We start from the raw sequence: 19,947 nt of genomic DNA on the forward strand, positions 1-19,947 counted from the left end.
GGGGTTATGAACAAGATGATTTATTTCCTAAGATAACCTAAAGACCATTTTATTGAAGAAGATAGGTTACTGTCATCACACTTAGTGATAAACTAGCATTGATGCACTGAAATAATGCACCTAATCAGCTTTTCAGTGTTTCTTTAAGTAAAAACTAAGACAATTAAGTGTCTAAACAAAACCAGCTCTGGTTGGGTTACAACCAGGATTTTCCCACACCTCATGAAGGCTGACTGCTATGCTGGGGTTATCCACCCTGATGGTCTGGTGTTGTAATGTTGCCTGTGGGGCCCGTGGGTGGACAGGAAGCATAGGAGATAGGTCATACTTTAAATCATGCCCTGTTGTCATTTTATGTGTTATTAAATTTTTTTTATTTTTTTTTTTTTTTTCCTTCTAAAATGTAACCTTGTTTTCATTTATGTATCCTCTTTCTATTATAACTTTCAGGTTCATTAAAAGCATTTGACAGCAGAAATACACGGTGCAACAATGGCTTGAAATTTATTCAAGCAAATACACTAATTCATTCCTGTCAGCTGTACCTGATTATACAACATTGTATTTCTTGGGCTGATTTCTGAAAGTATTTGGGTATTTGAATTCCATTAAAATAATTATATTGATAGAATTTGAATAGCAAAGCATTTTACAATAACTATTATTTGTTCATTATCTGTGAGACTCCAATTTAATTTCCATCCCTCATACTATCTGCTGCCCCTGCTATGTATTATTCAAAAGAAAGGTAAAAAATGCTACAGAAATATTAATTAATTAAAAAAAAACACATTTAAACTTTGAATAATGAAAATAAACCAAAATTCAACATATAGTTGGATATATTTTTCACCTACATATTTCTGGAAAGTTTTGTTTAGGAATGTTGGGGTAAAATCTCTTTCTCTTTTAATCTGATTGTTGACAGTTATTTCCATCATACCTTCAGTCCCCAGTTTCTTCCATTCCTCATCCAGCTATGATTTTTTTTTTTTTTTTATTTTTATTTGCAACAACATGCAATGGTATAATGACAGGAAGGTTCAGTCTCTACTGCTATTCTGCTAACATCTGCCTCTGATATCATGGGCCAGCATTGTGAAACAGAAGCCATTTGTTCCAGAGCAGCATTCATACATCTAACAGAAGCACTGCTTCTGAACACTATGTACTTATTTCATGGTTACTCCATACACTGAGCTCTCAAGTAACAAACAATATATATATTTTTAATATATAATCTGAACATAAAAACAAGAAGGATTTTCCTACTTCATTCACTAAACAACATCATTTTTAAAATATTTTTTTTCATATAATGGAAACAATCAGATCTATTGCTATTTGTTTCAGTAGTCATTTATTTACATATATTTCTATTTATATTTTTCCACATGGCTGAAAGGGGTATGTCTATTCAGTGTTCAATTTTTCAAGCAAAACCCCAAGTCAACAGTAAAAGTAGAGAAAACAGTAAATAATTCTGTAAATCAGAGAATTACTGAATGTTTGTTGTTTTTTTTTTTAACACTTATTCTCACATGAATAAGTGTTAAAAAATCATTCAGTAATTCTCTGATTTACAGAATTATTTACTGTTTTTACTGTTATTCACATGGGAATAAGTGTTATGAGGGAAGATGGCTCTGTTTCTGCAGTAGGTAGTACTGAATGCAGACAAGCCAAGAATGAAATCACAGAGGAAAAAGTTATCATGCTGATAAAATCAGGCAGTAGAAAGGACTTGTATTTTCAGCTTTTTTATCATCTGAAGACTGCTCTTACATTTAAAACATATCTAACCAAAGCCAGTAGCATCTGCTATTACTATACTGAAGAAAGAAGTATATAAACTCTCCAAATACTATTACATCCTTGGAATCCCCTGCTGCATTCATGGAATTCATGGCACATTTTACTAGGAGACTTTCACCTAATTTTTCTTGGAGAATGCTCAATTATAATTTATTAATTATGTGTATTATCAATGAGAATTTGTCTTATTGTGAACAATGAGTTCAATTCACATCAAAACTGAAGAACAACTAAATTACTGTCACTTAGGTGACAAGGCTTTGATACTGGGGGTGCTGCAGGGCAGCCTCTGTGAACAAAGCCCAGCCCTGCCCCATGTCAGATCAGAGCTCCAGCTGCTCCAACAGAGTCCCACTGCTGCCAGAGCTGAGCTGTGAGCAATGCTGGTAGAGTTGATATAAGGATGTAATGCCATGGAACAGCAATTGGGTGAGAGGGATGAGGGATATGAGAGAGTAGCCCTGCCAGCACCGGTGCTGGCAGTACAGAAGGAGCTGCAGGCACATAGCAGCAGCTCTCTGCAGCCCAGAGAGGCCCACCAAGCAGCAGGCCATCCCCCTGCAGCCACAGAGGAGGCCATAGCACAGCAAGGATGAGAACTGAAAGAGGAATGGATTCTGTTTTCTATTTTCTACTCCTTACCATTTCCTGTTCTGTGATCCAAACAAATGATTTTGACATTTTATAAGCATATAAAATCAATATAAACAATGACCAAATAAAAGGTCAGTGTGATTTCTGATTATTTTTATTCATACACTTTTAGCAAAAGCAATTGGAGGCCTGCTGAGAAGTATACATCTCAGATTATTACAAATCTAATGAGCAGAGCAAGCTCTCCCCACTGCTTTGGGAAGTTCCATCTCTAGCAGGGTCTAAGTGGGTGCTTGTTAATCAAGGTAGTTCAGAGAGACCAGCTGACTCAATGCAAAATGCTGGAGAATTGCTATGCTGCTGAAAATGATGAATAATTGGGTATCACTCTGTCTGTCAGAGATACAGTACAGGCTACCCTGTGACTCTCCATCTTCCTTTCCTACACCATTCCCCTCCTACAGCCTCTTTCCGTCAAACTCTGGGTTTTACAAGTGTGGAGTAACAAATGCAACCAAGACTTTTGCCAACCAAATCTATGTATGTTGATGAGAAAAAATTAGGAGATTACTTCTGTTCATTCCTATTTCTAACACTAAGGAGCTTCACACTACTCTGTTTATTAGCCCAAGTTAAAATGTACTGTCAAAGGTACTTTTGTTTCCATTTGTTATTATTTTGTTGATTTTGTTTGTTTTGGCAAATATGAAATGGAATTAAAACACATCGGAGTTTGACACAGGCTTTCTGTAAGGTAAAATGTGAACTTGAGGGCTATTTACCCACCTGCAACCAAGCATTTGATCTTCCATTAAGATCAAATTATGCCTATTCCCACTCATGACTAAAACGTTGTCAGCAAATCAAAAACATTCTGTTCCTCAGATGGAATTCAAGATCTTGCTATGCTTAAAGTTAATTTTTATTTGATTTTGAATCCCATTCTTCTCTGATTCTTCTGGTTGTTTTTGTTGTTGTTGTTGTTGTTGTTTTGTTTTATTGTTTGTTTGTTTGTTGTTGTTTTGGTTTGGGTTTTTTTGACACAGAAAAGACAAGAACAGGAAGATAGAGAAATGGTTAAAAATAAAGTGATTTTCCACACTGACACTATTTGAAGCTAAAAATTATTTTTCTTACAGTTTTAACTTATCCAGGTGATGGTGTATAGTCATACAACATATGAATGTTGCCACAGTAAGTTTAACAGTAGCATGTGAACAATTGTAGATTTAATAAACTACTTAAGAATTTTGTGTTTACTTGCTCAGTTGTATACATTTAATTTTAAATATATATAATTTATTATAAGGTGTAGGTGTTTTTTGGTTTTTGTTTGTTTTGAAACTTAAAAAATATATATAGTTATCCTCCTCTTTATTTACATATGCCCCCCTATATCAACCAAATGCACCATCTGTGAGCTAATTAATATATTCTGACTACTTTTAAGTGATAACAGCATTATTTATTATCTGTTAAATGATACAGCAGTATCTACTTCACTCCCTGCTAACTGGACAACTTAGAACTTGAGTCTGTTTCAAAACTTCATGAAACTTTAAAAGAGCATATATCTCTGTTCTTATTCTTCAGTTTCTGTAATATAGCTTTCTCTTTCATTGACTGCATGATGTGGAATTAATTGTATATCATCTTCAGTTATGTCTACTGAATAATTTCAGACAAAGCTTAACTTAAAAAGTGAACCCTCAGATTTGAACTAAGCATTGAACTTCTTAACTTTTGGGCATGAATCCAGTGCAGCTAGTGGAATTTAGTTTAGTTTTCTCTGTAATGTTCACTAAGAATTAGCTATCTAAAGATAATATACAGATCAGAGCTCAACTTTATCCCATAGCCAATTGAGTTCTTCTGCAATTAATTTATTTTCTATCTTGAGTTTATTCTTACCCAGATTTCCTATTTTCTGTGAAAAAATGCCATTTATTTTGTGATGTATTCTTTGGTATAACACATAGTAAGGCATTCTATGATGTGCTAAATTTTATAAATAAAGATATCTACATCTTCAAAGCTGTTCTCCCTAACATTAGCAAATTAAATACCCCACTGTGGATGTGATAAGTAGAGGATAGGAGGAAAAAAAATGGTGTAATGGAACACTAACCTTAGAGTAAAAGAGAATATTTATGTGCTCTGACCTTTATTATATAATGGATACATCAAGTGCAGAGACTGATATCCTTGCTCCTTGCCCTAAGGATCTGTAAAATCCTTTGTGTTTGGGTTGTGAAATACCTCCTTTTCCAGAATCAGATAGCAGTAGAGAGTGATCTACATCAAAAATAGAAGCAGAAAACATGTTTCATGTATCCTACAGCATACATGTTTTATGTATCATACAGGAACATACTCATCACTGATCTCCATAATTGAGAGAGAAAGTATTTTGTAAAGCCTATGTAGATATGCATATTAAAAAAATACATATCTGCTTCATCTCAAGAAATGAAAGAAATTCCAAAAAGGTGTAATCATAAGGCACTTGTCAGTGCTGTCAAAAGGAATTGCTTTGCGACATCACAAGTGAAGAAGGTGTACCTGAATGATCAGTGATGAAAGAGATTAGCTGGTAGCTGGAACAAGGAAAAGCAAGCCGGAGAGGAATCAGAAAAAAAATATATATATATAAAGGACAGACATATTGGCAAGTCAGAGAGCTGAAGAAAAGCAACACAGCAAATAACAACAGAACAGACAGTGAAAGGGAACTAAATGGATCATTAACAGAGGAGCCAAGGACAAGTGCAGAAGGCTGAAAGAAGAAGAAGAGATGGAACCTGAAATCTGAAAAGGAATTGTTGAGATGATTTGCAGTGATAGTATATGACAGTAGGTGGAGAAATGAGGAGACTTTCTGCAAATGGTAAAAATGAAAGAAGAACTGAGAGAGTGTAAAGGTGTTTCAACACCAACAGACTGATCTGGTGTACAGTGGGTAGCTGCAAAGATGCAAGGATTAGATAAAAGGATCCAGGTCTCTGTAAACTGGAAATTCAGTGGTAGCAAATCCAGCATACAACACTGATTTCATTCCATTATATTTTGCTATTTTTTGTTCAGTGGAGGAAATGTTCAAAGAGAGGAAAAGTAAAACAGTGGATGCAGACACAGAAATTGTAGGACCAATGCATGAGCAGTACGGTGCAGAAAAGTGAGATGGTTTTAATCAGCAAGCAGGATAGAAATAGTAAAGGAAATAAAATATCAGAGGTGTGATTACAAAATTAAGGTAGATGGACTGTGTTGGACTGATGCATTTGTTTGAAAGGAAAGAGAAAAACAAAGGGAAGAAAAGAAAAAAGGTAAGAACAATGAGCCTGTAGAGATGTAAGGGCTACAGATCTAAAAGTAAAATGTGAGAGGACCATAGATATTCCTTCAGAATGAAAATGAATATATTCTTAAGCCCTATATATGTAAGCCCTAGGTGACACCTATCAATTTTCAGTGAAATAGGGCTGGTAAAGAACACAGATGCAATGTTGTGAAAATGTGACTTACTTACTTTATTTAATTATTCCTTTGGATGCTAGCTGGTAGAAAGTTCTGCAACATTTGAGAGCCAGCAAAATGTTTCAAGGAAGGAGGAAAGGGATGACTGAGCTTGCTCATGCTTCTGGATCCGGTTTACACCAGATCTCACAAACAGTGCTCATAGAAGCAAACTAATCCAACAACCAAAAATGTATGATGCTGAACTTAAGTCATGATGTATTCAGCCATTTTAAAGTTTGTTACAATGCTGAATGAGGTTTCCTTACTTATACCTGGTTTCTACTTCCTAAACTTCCTATAGCTGACACAGATGTCATGATACAAAAATCTTGTTGTCTATAATATTCCTTCCATGGAAGATGTACCAAAGCAGCTTACATAACAGGGTGGACTTTTGGATGATTTTTTAAAATTGAAACTTCAAAGCTTTTCATCTCATTTTGACCTAATTCCAAAGATTTTACATTTGCTTGGTATTTCACATAATAGGTGTGTGCCAACACTCTGCTTTATACCTGAAAAATGGATGTTTCCACTAAACATTATATTCAAATACAGGAAGTACATAGCCTGTGTACTTAACAGGACAGCACACATTGTCTTTAAGAAAGCTGAGTGTACTGTTAACGAGTCCTACATGAAGTTGTCCTTGCTTTGACTGTATAGGAGGATGGCCCAAAGGCCTTCATAGGACATTTCCATCCAACTTGTGATTCCTTGATTCTCAGGTACTTTTATGGAAGATTGCATTTCTTGTGTGAGCTACCTGTATAGGGAGAGCTAAGCCAGTGTAGACACCTCTCAATAGACAGACAGTCTAATAATTATTATGGGGAAACACAGCAATCCTAGTTTTTACCATTAATGAAGTACAATACTGAGAGGAAAATTCTAAGTGATTCATGTTTTTAAGGATGTAATTCTGATGTACTTTGGTTTTATATAAACAGCCAAGCTCCTTTTCTAAATGGTGAAATATACAAACACTGTATTCACACAGCACAGAATTCTCCCTGAATGGCAGAGCATTACATTCTTCTGTTATGTAAATACTGGATTCCAGACCTAAATATGAAATATTAGTAAAACATTGTTATTGCAACAAAAGAATGTCTGAGGCTTAAAACTAAAATTTACAACTTGCACACTGGTTTTGGATTAACCACTGTAGGATACAAGTAGAGTTTTCTGCAGACATTTCTGATATCCATAAGAATAGGACTGTTTTACCATTCTTAGATTTGACGGTTACTTTACAAGGGAATGTTAAAGGGCCAACCACTTTCCAAGATGTTACTTGTAATGTTGTAATTGAGCTCCACCTTGTGGAGAAATTGGATGCTTACAGTGTACATACATATATAAATAAAAATTTACTTATTTAAAGTAAGTAAAGCATAATTTTAATATTTTTCTGTTGAAATAAAAGTTTTGAGCAGGCAGGAGGAAAAAAAATACAGCAGTGTTTTTCATTTCAATATAAAGAACAGTGAAAAATATTGATAGGGCCAGATCTTGTAATATTTTGGTGAACATTTTTAGAAAATAGAGATGACAAATGCAAACTGGACTCATCACAGTGTATTTATGTATTCACATAAAAATCGGCTTTTATGAGTTAAGATTTTTGATCCATTAATAATTCACTACATTCACTTTTAAATTTTCAGATGTATCTATTCTCATTTTCACTTTCCATCTATGCTGTAGATGTGTTGCCTAATATTTATAAGTGCATTCTCTGATGCATATATAGACAAGCAGCAATCTGCTTATTTAAACTTTTCACTTGAAGACTGCAAAAAGATATGTGAGAGGAGAAGTAAAACTTTTGTAATTATAGCTTAGAACGCTAAAGATAAAAAATATTGTCTAGACTGGAAAAGCTCCTCTTAGTCTTTAATATCTTTGAAATATTTTCAATATAATATGCTACCTGATGTAAACTTTGCAATATTCCAACCTTGCTACCATCTTTTCCTACACACAAATTTGATCCCATTTTGTAATTTTTTATTAAACTTTAATGCAGAATAGTGTTTTGAGTCCTACATGAAATTCTTCACCTTACGTGTGTTTTGTCATGGACTATATAAAGAGAGATAGGAGAGTTTTTCCTATTTGCAGTGATGTGTATACAATAAATGGTGTATTTCCTTACAGTTATCCTCAGTGAGAAGAAATACCTTGTTTTTTAGTGTAGCTGAAACCCTAGGCAGATGCTGAGAACAGAATGTGATGAAGTGCAATCTGCACACTTAGCTGTCTGTCCTGCCTGAACTTCGCTGTGGGTACCTGACAGACGTAACACAGCTGACTTAAGTCCAGCACTTAAATGATGCTAGACCTTCAGTTATGTGAGCAGGCTCTCTAGAGAGCTCTTTTGCTGGCTTAGTCAGCTTGAAATGAAGCAGGTGAGTTAATCCTTTCTGTCCCAAAGCTCTCTACCACTGCAGAGCTGATTAAGACTTTGGTCCTTATCATTCCCAAGCAGGATTACCTCTTCTTTTAAATTAAGAGACTCTTAGAATATTTTTTTCTAAGCAAATGGTTACCTAAGCCAACAAGAGTATAATTATCCCTAATACTTAAAATAATCTGTATTTCTGCATAACTCCTCCCAGAAGGTCTAGAGCTGGAAATTACCTCTACAAGGCAGCTCTGTCCTTGTCGTATTTCTGCCCTGCTCCTGCTTCTCTTCGTGAGAAGTGCAGGTTCTCCCTCATTTTGAAGCAGGGAAGGCTTGCAGACTCAAGGAGTAGACAAAGCTGGTCCCAGGCTTCTGGGATAATTAAGTAGTATTAAAACTACACGTAAGAGCAAGGCATATGCTGATTTCTCCTAGATATTGTTATCCAAAATGGCAAACACAGCTTGTATGTGGCACTTCCTTGTCTCTTCCATGAGGGTGCTCAAGGGTTTCACATGTCTTTAGCTTGGGCTCTAGTGTTTCTAATACCAGTTATGTGACCCAGCCTGTTTTAACTGAGAATAAAAGTTTTTGCTGAGAATAAAAGTTTTTATGCTGGGGACCCCAGTGCTGAATACAGTACAGCAGGATTTATTGCATGAGGGCAGAGTAGAGGGGGAGAATCACCATATCTGTTTGAGTGCAACCATACAGCTAATTCCTGATCCACCAAGTAGTCCATTTGTTAAATCCACAACTGTCCCATTTAGAAACAGTATCAAGACCTTCCACTCAAACTGATTTTTTTCCAGGTCTGTGAAAACATCCATTAATTACATTATATAATGACACCATTTAACCACTGTACTGGAAAGTAACTTTTACATTTTAGTTAAACATTTTAATCATAGTATTTTAAAATATCATTGAATTGAAGTTTTATGTTTTATATTATGTGTTTATGCATATATATTTGCATAAGCTTGTATATAAGCATGTGGACAAATTATGTAAATATGAGAATATAATTTTTTACACATCAGACTTTGTTATTTAATGTGCTGAGAATTTTGAGGTATTCCCAAGTATTTATATTCTACTTCTACTTCCTTCTAATTACATTTCAGTGTGCTTTAATTAATCCAAACATAATAATCCAAAATTTAAAATGAAGTGTTGCCACAGTTAAGATGGAAGCTGGAATTAGTCTACCAACAATTAGCTTTGAGTAAGAATTATAGTCTACACACTAAGGATAATATGCTATATTCTTAGAAAAACACTCAGAGGATCTGATTAACTTTCTCTTGCTTTTGACTTCTTAAAGATTCTACATAAAATTGACAGGGAATTTCTGCTTCCAGTGATTTCAGTATAAATAGAAAATAAATCTAAGATGTATATTTAGTTACAGCTGCCAAAGTATTTAATTCAGAACATAATATTACTCATTTGTATAACTAATTATATTGAAAATAATGATGGTTTTGCAGTGAATTTCATGCTATCACCAGCTGTTACATATTTCAGAACAGGTTTTTAATCCAGAAAAATAATAGCAGATTTTACTGGGAATGATGTTAAATCAATTTAAATATTTATTAGAGGATCTATTAATTGTTTTGATGCCTTAATACATTTGAATACCATGCAATGTCCAGTTTTTCATTATTTCTTGCATAAAATTTATACTAACTTGAAGTTTTTTACTCTGGAAGCTGCAGTTGGCACATATCCTACAGTATCTTGGAGCTTGAATGCACAGTCTGTTCCTAATGTATGTAACATGAAATATTTCCTTAAAGATATTTTTGAACTACAAAAACAGATATCATGTGATTCAAGAGACTAGAAGAATGCCTCCATTCTCAGCTGTTTAAAGGCTCAAAAATACTTTTATTTGAAAGTTTTCTTTCTTACTGTTCCTTGCAGTCTATGGCCTTGTTTCAGATGATTGTTATTTTTATGGATTTAAAGATACTGACGCTCTATCAGGTTGCTCATAGCTCACCGAGTAATGTTGTCTGTAGTCCATCTGCTGTCCAGGTGATATTACTGGCATTCTTTTTCTCTAATCATTCTGCCTCTTTTGGAACATAATATCAGGAAACCACTGTCTGCAAATACATTTCTCATCATAGCCAAACACATACCTTTTCAGTTACTTGAAACCACTGAAAAGTTTAATGAGCTTAAGAAGAAGTTTTATGTTCACAGTGCTATATAAAGATACCATACAAGTTTACAGAGAAATTTTCCTCGTGCCAGGAATTTTAAACCCAGGCTTATAAGAAATGTTTATATAAAAAGAATTATTTATACATATTCGTTCAAAAGCGTAAAATTTACTTTTTGGATATATTCTATACATGTAAAACACATATCTTATTTGTAACTGTAAAGCTAAAAGGTTGTTGTGTCACTTTTTTTTTCCCCAAAGTTAATGCTAATATTTTAGTCTAACTCTTTATGAAGGATGTTGATCTGTTAGAACAAATCCAGAAGAGGGTCATGACGATAATCAGAGGCTGAGAAAAAGTCTCTTGTGAAGATAGAATGCTCAGCCTAGAAAAGAGAAGTCTCTGGAGAGACCTCACTGTAGCCTCCTATGAAGAGGACTTGCAAGAAATCTAGGTCCTGATAAAGATGTGTAGTCATAGGATAAAGTGCTATGACTTAAAAGTACTAGAGGTAAGATTTAGATTAGATATTCAGAAGAAATTCTTTACTATTAGAGTGGTGAGACAATGGATGAGGTTGCTTGGAGAAGTTGTGTGTTTCCCCATCCCTGGAGGAGTTCATGATCAGATTGGACAGGGCTTTGAACAACCTTGTGTAGTGGGAGGTGTCCCTGCCCATGACAAGGGGAGCTGGAACTAGATGATCTTACAGGTTCTTTCCAACATAAACCATTCTAAGGTTCTGTGATCATGCTGAATTCATCTCTAGGTTCAAAGCTGGCATGGCTCCGTTGCTGAGTGGGTTGCCCAGGACTGTGTCCAGCCAAGTTTAGTATAACCCCAAGGACAGAAACTCTGCAGCCTCTGCGCAGTCTGTCAGTGTTTAACAACTTACTCATGATGCTTACACTTTGAGGCAATTAATTGTAAATTGATTGTTAGAGAGGTCTTAGGAGCATTAAGGGATACTAGGGGGGTTGGTTGTTTGTTTATTTCCTTCAGTAATTAGACAAATTTTAAGGACAAATATATCTTGAAATTAAAAAGGATTGTTGAAAAATTAACTATGCAAGAAAGTAAGTAGTTCGAAGTGCTGGGAATGTTACCACAAACTGAAATAAATACCCAAACTGATATTAAAAATAAAAATGTTAAACTGATTATGTCTCAGCAGCAATATATTCCATCTTTGTAATTAGACCTGAAGGCAAATAAACATTACAGAGTTACTTATGTAACTTGGAAACCAAACAGTTCTGATTCCCCAATATATATATATATATATTTGTTATTGAATGTTTTATGTTTTAGTCATTAATTGCTCATTACAGTAAATTAGATACACAAACGTTTATCCTAGTAATGTCAAACCAAAATAATTATTTTCTTTAGTTGCTGAATGTTGTAGCTTATTTTTTCATGTCCACAATTTAGCTTAATTAAAAACAAACAAACAAAAAAGGAAAAACACAGACTTTATTTTTCTTAAAAAGTTCTCAACAATTCTTCATTTATGGAGAATTCACCCATGTGTTAGGAATAATCACCTTGCAGAATGTCTAATAAATAACTTGGCATCCTTTTTACAACACTATTTAATTAACTTTAAGGCCTCCTTTTAATGCAACGAGGTGGTAGTTGTTAAACAGAAGAAATATCCTGGGTTTTTTTTTTTCCATTTTTCAGGGCTCACCTAGACACAGAGTCAAAATGAGCATTTTAGCTCCTCTGCAAAAGCAATACTTTGATATTTACTTTTTCTGACCAATAGATTTCTCCAGCTACTTAGCAAGTTAGTATAGAATGATCCTCTCAGTAACATCTAATAGTCAAGATACCACAAAATGGTGAAGATAGAACAGACAGCATCTAATGCTCTAATGGGCACCTCCGGTGGCGCAGTGGTAGGAATGCCGCTTTACAACACCGGAGGCCCGGGTTCGAATCCCCACTGTGGAGCAAGTGGTAGAAGTGCCGCTCTGCTACACAGGAGGCTCGGATCCCAGGGGTTGGACTCGATGATCTCTAAGGTCCCTTCCAACCCACACCAGACTGTGATACTGTGATACTGTAACAGTGTTGTGAGAAATAAATGCTCAGTCTTTCCTGGAGTTTAAATGAGTGTACCTTTCCAACTTTTCCAGTGACATCAGTTAGATGTATGAGCCCATACATCTAACTCATGTGATATTCACCAAATCCACAATGCTTTTAAGGAAGTAATAGTACTTCTAGCTCCAATGCCATGTAAACCCATTTGACTGTGCTGTCTTGTTTGTTTATGTTGGCACTAAGGAAGTGCAAGAAGTGACTTGAAATGTTAAACTGGAAGAGGAAGGTAAGAATTGTGTCTTCCTCTAAATGAGGTTTTGAATGCTGAGTTCAAAGATGTATGCAATAAACAAAAACAATTTAAGTGCCAAAATCCCAGTTTGCTGTACTCTCCAAATGGCTTTCTGCCATTTAACATACTTAACAAACTAGGTTAAGTATAGCTCTCTTTAACTTTTCCTAGTCTGTTTTCAAGTATATCCTTAATTGCACATCCCCAGAATCCTAGAAATGTTTTACTTTTGTTAAGTTCAGTGCTGACAGAGAAATGCAGTGTTCCTCTAACTGAGCCCTGTAAGGGACTGAAATGTAGATGTGCAGAACTGAACCTCTCAAATAGAAGAGATATGCTTCTGTCTTAGAAAACAAAGCAAAAACAAACAACCAAGAAGCAAAGAGACAACACATTGAAGTAGGTTTAAGTTATTATCTCAACCTGTTTTTTTAAATTATCATCTGTATTCATCTGTATGTTAAACACTCGCCAAGGAGAAAGACTCATTTTTAACAGTATTCTTTCTAAAAGTGAATAGTTTTCATTGACCAGAGCATAGCATTGTCTGGACTGCCCCAGGTTCTACTGTTCTCTTCTCTTCTTGACACATTATCACAATGCAGCAAAACCAAAACAAATCAAAATCCAAACAAAACAAAAAAAACATGAATGAATTTAAGAAAGAAAGAAAGAAAGAAAGAAAGAAAGAAAGAAAGAAAGAAAGAAAGAAAGAAAGAAAGAAAGAAAGAAAGAAAGAAAGAAAAANAAAGAAAGAAAGAAAGAAAGAAAGAAAGAAAGAAAGAAAGAAAGAAAGAAAGAAAGAAAGAAAGAAAGAAAGAAAGAAAGAAAGAAAAAAGAAAGAAAGAAAGAAAAAAGAAAGGAAAAAAAAAAACAAAGCACAGCTGCATGTTTCTAACTTTAAAGAAAGGAGAATCCTAAATTCTGGTGTTTCTGTACATGCATTATGGGCACATATCCTACTTTACAAATGAAGACTAATATTTATTTTTCCCTTCATCAATATTTCTTTTATAACAGCAGCTCTTAGCCCCGAGATTCTCAGCATAAAGGTTCTCTTTAAGTGGCTAAACAGAGTTTTTCACTTTGCAATAGAATGAGGATTTTTTTCCTCTTGGTTAGGTTTGCCATTTTTTTCATAAGTACCCAACAGAGTACTTTTGTAAGTGCTCTTTATTCAGCTGTTGTAGTTTATTTTCCAGATATGAGATATGATTCAGGGATTTTGAAGGATATAAGAAACAGTTAGATTACCTGATGAACAAGGGGAAGCGACTTCTAGAAACAGTGATTTGAGAACCATCTCTGCTTTCATCTTTTAAAGAATAAGAAATTGTGTTTTTAATAAAAACTTCAAGAAACAAGATAAAATACTTAGAACGCTGCAATACATGGAAAACTGTAGGAAGCCAAACAGAGGAAAGAAGAGCCTTTTGTCTGCTTCAGATAATGATTACCTTCTTGACCCGGGGAAATGCTGTCTGCATTTTTTTTCCCCATGTCCAAAACTGTCTTTGGGCACTTTGGTATCTGTACTACATGTAGAACAATTGGGTACACGTGTTTTCATCTGTGGGTAGCTCCCACTATTAAATATTAACAACATTATCGATTGAAAATGGTGGTAAAGTTTTAATGCCACTGACGAATAATCTAAGAGATTCAGATGACCATCTTTCTACTGAAGTCCAATTAAAAAAAAAAAAAAAAAAGAAAAAGATGACAATGATTAATTAAAGTATCTGTGCTTTTCATTGCATAACGTCTGCATGGTGGTTCCTATGAGATCATTTACTGGCTTTTAAAGTTTTGGGTTTTTTTGTTGTAGTTGTTTTGGTTTGGTTTTTTTGTTTGTTTTGTTTTGTTTTGTTTTGTTTTTTTGTAAACCCCACAATAACAATTTTATTATTGTTAAAATTTCATCAAATGCTTTTCTATTTAAGTTGATTTTGCAGTAGCACCATGGACTAGTACCATCACCTAAAGTGCATTTGCTATCTGTTTATCAAACATTCAAAATGGGAATCACTTCTGAATAGCTTTTTGTTACTTGCTACATATTACTGCAGATGACAGTATCACACGAGTAATTCTTGTTTAATACATCTATTATAAAAACTAAATGCCAAGGCTTTTCGTGTACATCTAGCACAGCACTATGGAGTTGTTGAATCAGGTTTGCATATGCTTGCATCAACAGCTAGGATATGCAATAGAAAAACAGCATGAGAAACTCCAAGTGGAATGAAAACTCCATTCATGTCTCTGATCATTTCAGCAGTAATTTAAGTTTTGCATTAGGATTTTTAATACATGCTATGCAGATGATCTTTCAAAGAATTTTGAAAAGAAAAAAAAAAAAAAGTGAGAAGATTAGACAGGGTTGTACTTTCTTTTGGAACTCTTAATGAATTGTGTGATTCACTACCCTCACATAATAATACCTAGCCAGAGTGATAGTTATAATCTTCAGTTTATTTATGTATCTTTTTCTGAAATACATGATTGGCGTACCTAGGAAATAGGCCCATGAGATCAAATTATCCTTCATTTCAGCGTTTCAAACTGTGAGCAAAAAATTATTCAGTGAATGTCATATATTTTCCTAGTTAACATATTATTTCCAGCCAACCGAAAGAGATGGAGATTGGTGTCACTCAGTAAATAGCAGTTCATCTCTTTATAGTGCTTATTAAGGTATGACATATGACTGGAAATGATCTGGGCAAACTAGCACAATCTCCTGCTATTCTCTAATTCATTTCACAAACTTTTTTAGATCAGTCTTAAAAACTATCAGATATTTTTCTCTCTAAGCCCCATGGGAGTTTGTTCCACACTTCAACTCTTCTAATAGTTAGAAATCTTCTAATTTCTAGTCTAATTTTATTCATTGCCTTTTACTAACACAATCCTTTAGCTTAAATGGCATTTCTCCTCCCGGGCATTTTCTTGTCCATCTCACTCCTGAGGTATTTATAAACAGCAGTCATGTCTGTTCCCATTACTTGTTTTTTATTTGCATGTTTTTTATTATGCTGTAAACCACATTGTGTTACTGCTATTCTCTTCCTGAATGGAGGAGGACGGCTGCTTGAACCAGTTAAAAAATTTTATATTGATGCTTGGGGAATGATCCTGTAGGCAAATGTCTGTTTGCACAAAGTGCTTTGAGACTGAATTCTGCGTTATTCATTTCATAGGTTTTGCTCTTATCAGCAGCTACTTCATACCTAGAATGAAATACCTGCTGTATTGCAACAACACCTGGAATTAAAAATCACCTCCTAGCAACCAGCCCACCTTGGCATCTTCTTTGCTGACAAAAAAGTAATGTGTTGAAGAGGAAGAGGAAACATAAAGGATGATATTCCTGGGTGTTAAATACCCTTCATTAGGATGATCAAATTCAGTGCATTTTAGTGACTTAATCCTTTCAACTCTTTTCTGAGCAACTGTTTCCCTACTATGGAGTTCAAGGCTGTCTGTAAAAAGTGGTTTGATTGATGCGTAATGAAATCTTACCTAAATACTTCAGTAAAGTATTGACTGAACAATTATACTTCATTTATACTGAAGTGTTATTTCTTCCTTCATTCAGTCCTCTCCTCCTTGATCTGAGATTCTATAGATCCTTGTAATGACTCTATTTATAAGAACTGACACCTTTAGACTGTAAATCAATTTTCCATTTTCATTGTATTGGAGAAATTGCTTTTCAGTATGATTCTGCTCCCTCAAAGGACAGGTTCAGTGCATCACTTATACGTAATTGATCCACTGTGTTTACTTTTGAAGAACTTGCCAAGGTGCACAGGTGGAATACTCTAACATATTCATATTGCTAAAAAAGCTATTTCAATTTAAAATTAATGTTGAACTTTCTCACCTAGAAAATGAACAACTATTAGGTTGGTTTGTGTGGTAGTGGAATCGTTTCCCTGTTCAAAACCATGTGGCTTTTGTACATCCCAGTTTATAATGTTTTTTCAATTGTTATTACTTTTTATTTCTCTGAAACACACTGTTTCTAACACATTCTGAAACAATTGGGACCGGTCACCATCCTGCAGCTGATGGAAGGAATATTTCTATTGCAGATTTACTAATGAATATGAATAAGTATATTTGTTAAAGGTTTAGGTAGTGTGTATCTGTCCTGAGTACCAACTTTAGCAAAGCTGTAATGGAGCACGAGAGTTTGTTTACACTGAAACAAACTATATATATATATATATATATATATATATATATATATATATATATGAAAGCCAAATGAGCTAAAAAGCAAATAAACAAAACAACAACAGAACAAAAACACCACTTTATCTGGTTTTGAACATTTTATTTACTGAATATTTTCTTGAATATAAAATCTAAAATTATGTCTTCCATTTATTTCATTTTTACAACATAAAAATGAAGAAGGAAAAGTTTTACCACTATGTGTACTTTTCTTTTATTTCATTATTAGTTTGTGACATTCTTTCTAATTGCAAAGCTTACTTGGGCTAGTGTGTGTGTTATTTATCATCTTTGAAACAGTAATACAGTAAAACAATAATAAAAAGAATGTTTGAGTTGTAAGTAAAATTAGCAGTAGTAGTAGTGTAATGAAGATAGTAGATGGTCTATGTAAATTTTCCACTGGACTCATTACATTTTCTTTTACTGTAAGTAATAAGCAACCTTTCTAAGTTTCTGAGCAGTCAAAAAGATAACCCAGAGAGGCTTGTCATCAGTGGCTATCAAAACCAAGAGAAATGAGCATTATCTGGTAAAAGTAATACTTATGCATTTGACTGTATTTGTATATTCTGAAGTGTTCTACTCAGCCAATAGCAATCGGGATTTTCTTTTGTTTGTCTTTTCCAACATACAGGTCAACTAGATGCTGAATATTTTTTTGTATGAGGTCTTTGAGAAGCTTATGTAAACTCTTAACATCAATAAGCTGGAAACACTTACTGCTGATTCCAAGACCAGAGGAAGAAAGTCTAATTACTCTTAAGTTAATAGATATATTGTCTTGAAATACATTATCTTGAAATACTGTTTCTTTCTTGCTTAAAACACAAAAAACAAAAGAGCACTGCAAAACCATTTAAATAACGATAAATGTATCAAAAAATGTTTGCATTTATTTCCTCCAGAAATGATCGGGACAGCCAATCTTCATGTCAGTTTTAGACTTGAATTACAACTAACAACTTTTGACTTTTCCATTAACAGAATGCAACACAGGGAAGTCAATTGAAGGAGTATCATGCTTAGATCAAGAAAGTATTACTTCCAGACAAGGATTTTTTTTTTATTTTTATTTTTTTCTTTTACAACCAATAAATAACCTCAGCTTAGAAATTTCCATGTATCCCTGCTAGGATGCACAGAACACAGATAAACTTGAGCTCATTCACACTTAAAGAGATTCCTTTGCAAATTGGGAACATTTGTTCTACAGCGAGTGTTGGAATATAGAATTTCTCTTTCCTTTGCATGCATAGAAGTGTGTAGCAGTGCTGTTCAAAAGGCATAACAGGCCTGCTGTTGCCACCGAAAAGGTAGCAAGACATATTATGTTAGAAACTACAGTTCAACATGAGGTTTTTAAAATTCCCATGTGTTAACACTTAAACATAGTAATTTCATGCTAGAGTGAAGTTCAGGAGTTTGTTTCAGAAAGGATGACCTGTGTGACATGCAAATGTCTGCTTTTCAGCTGTTATACATTGAGACTAATGACAGGAATTAATAGCATGATGTACTAATTGCTGTCATTTACAAATTACTGCAGTAACACACTCTGGTGTTAATGTGAAACTTATTCATTACAGCTGTGGTTTGTATGGCTGACTTTGACCAATGCTTCTCCAACTTGTATACTGCAGTGTCAAATGCAATGGCATTTAAGTGAGGCTTCTGAGGAAGAACTGTCTCAACTATTGTGCCAGTTAAAGTCAGCTTTCATTCATTATGTATTTTGCCTTAGGGAATCTTAAGAACAGGAAAAACAAATTATTTATCGATAATTTTTAAATCCTCATTAAAATTCACACCATCATTTTCCCAGCTACAGCACTGTATCATGAGAATTAGTCACAATACACTGACTGATAGCAAAAGACAAAAAGAAAAATGAGAACAGTAAACATGATACAGCTTAGAAGGTTAACTGTAATTATTACAATATTTATTTTTCTTCTGGCAGATAAGACAGGAGGAGATGGCTTCCCTGTATGCCTCATGCCCTCATAGAAAACAGTTTCAAAGATACATCAGTAAGTAGATTCAACACAGTAAGAGGGCGGATAAGCTACAAAAGATTTTCAAGCAATATTCTCAAACAATCTAGAAGTTAAAACTACAATTTTATTCCCACATTTCTTTTACAAATCCTAAATCTGGCGTGCTACAGTCATGTCTCATTATCTGTTCTAGCTCTCAAGAATCTTCCTCAAAACAAATAGTTTGCAATGCCAGCTCAAATAAAACAAATTAAACTGAACCAAAATAAACAAAGGGGATATCTGCCCACGTGCAGCCTTAGAACTTGATGGCAAATTGCAGCATATATAAAAATCTAACACTGATAAAGAAATACATAGTGGCTTTACAGTACATAATAGCCTGCTGAGGTTTAATAGAAACATACAGAAATCGTACATTAAAATAAATAAATAAATAAAATCTCTTGACTTAAAAGTATTTGGATAATAAAAGAATACTGTGGAATAACATTATTATTCTATTAATATTCTTTCCTCAACATTTGCCTATAGAGATTTCACAAACAGAATACTGAATTTTGCCTAGACCCAGTATGCCCTTTCATATGTTCAACACGTCTATTCTATCCATATTTTCTTTATACAGAATGTGCCTACTGATGAAAGACAAGAGAAATGATAAGAAAGAAACTAAAACAGGCTGATAAACCTGAGTGCAAGAGAGATGAGAAGCATTAGAGATGAGACAGATGTGCTCTCTGAGTGAAAAGAGGCAAGAACTAGGAGGAAGATGTTGTAAGAATGTTAAGAAGTCATAGATTGAATAAATATTTAAAAAATAATTACTGTAAGTATTGA

The sequence above is a fragment of the Coturnix japonica genome, chromosome 2 (genome assembly GCF_001577835.2).
Source record: "Coturnix japonica isolate 7356 chromosome 2, Coturnix japonica 2.1, whole genome shotgun sequence".
Taxonomy (NCBI): Eukaryota; Metazoa; Chordata; class Aves; order Galliformes; family Phasianidae; genus Coturnix; species Coturnix japonica.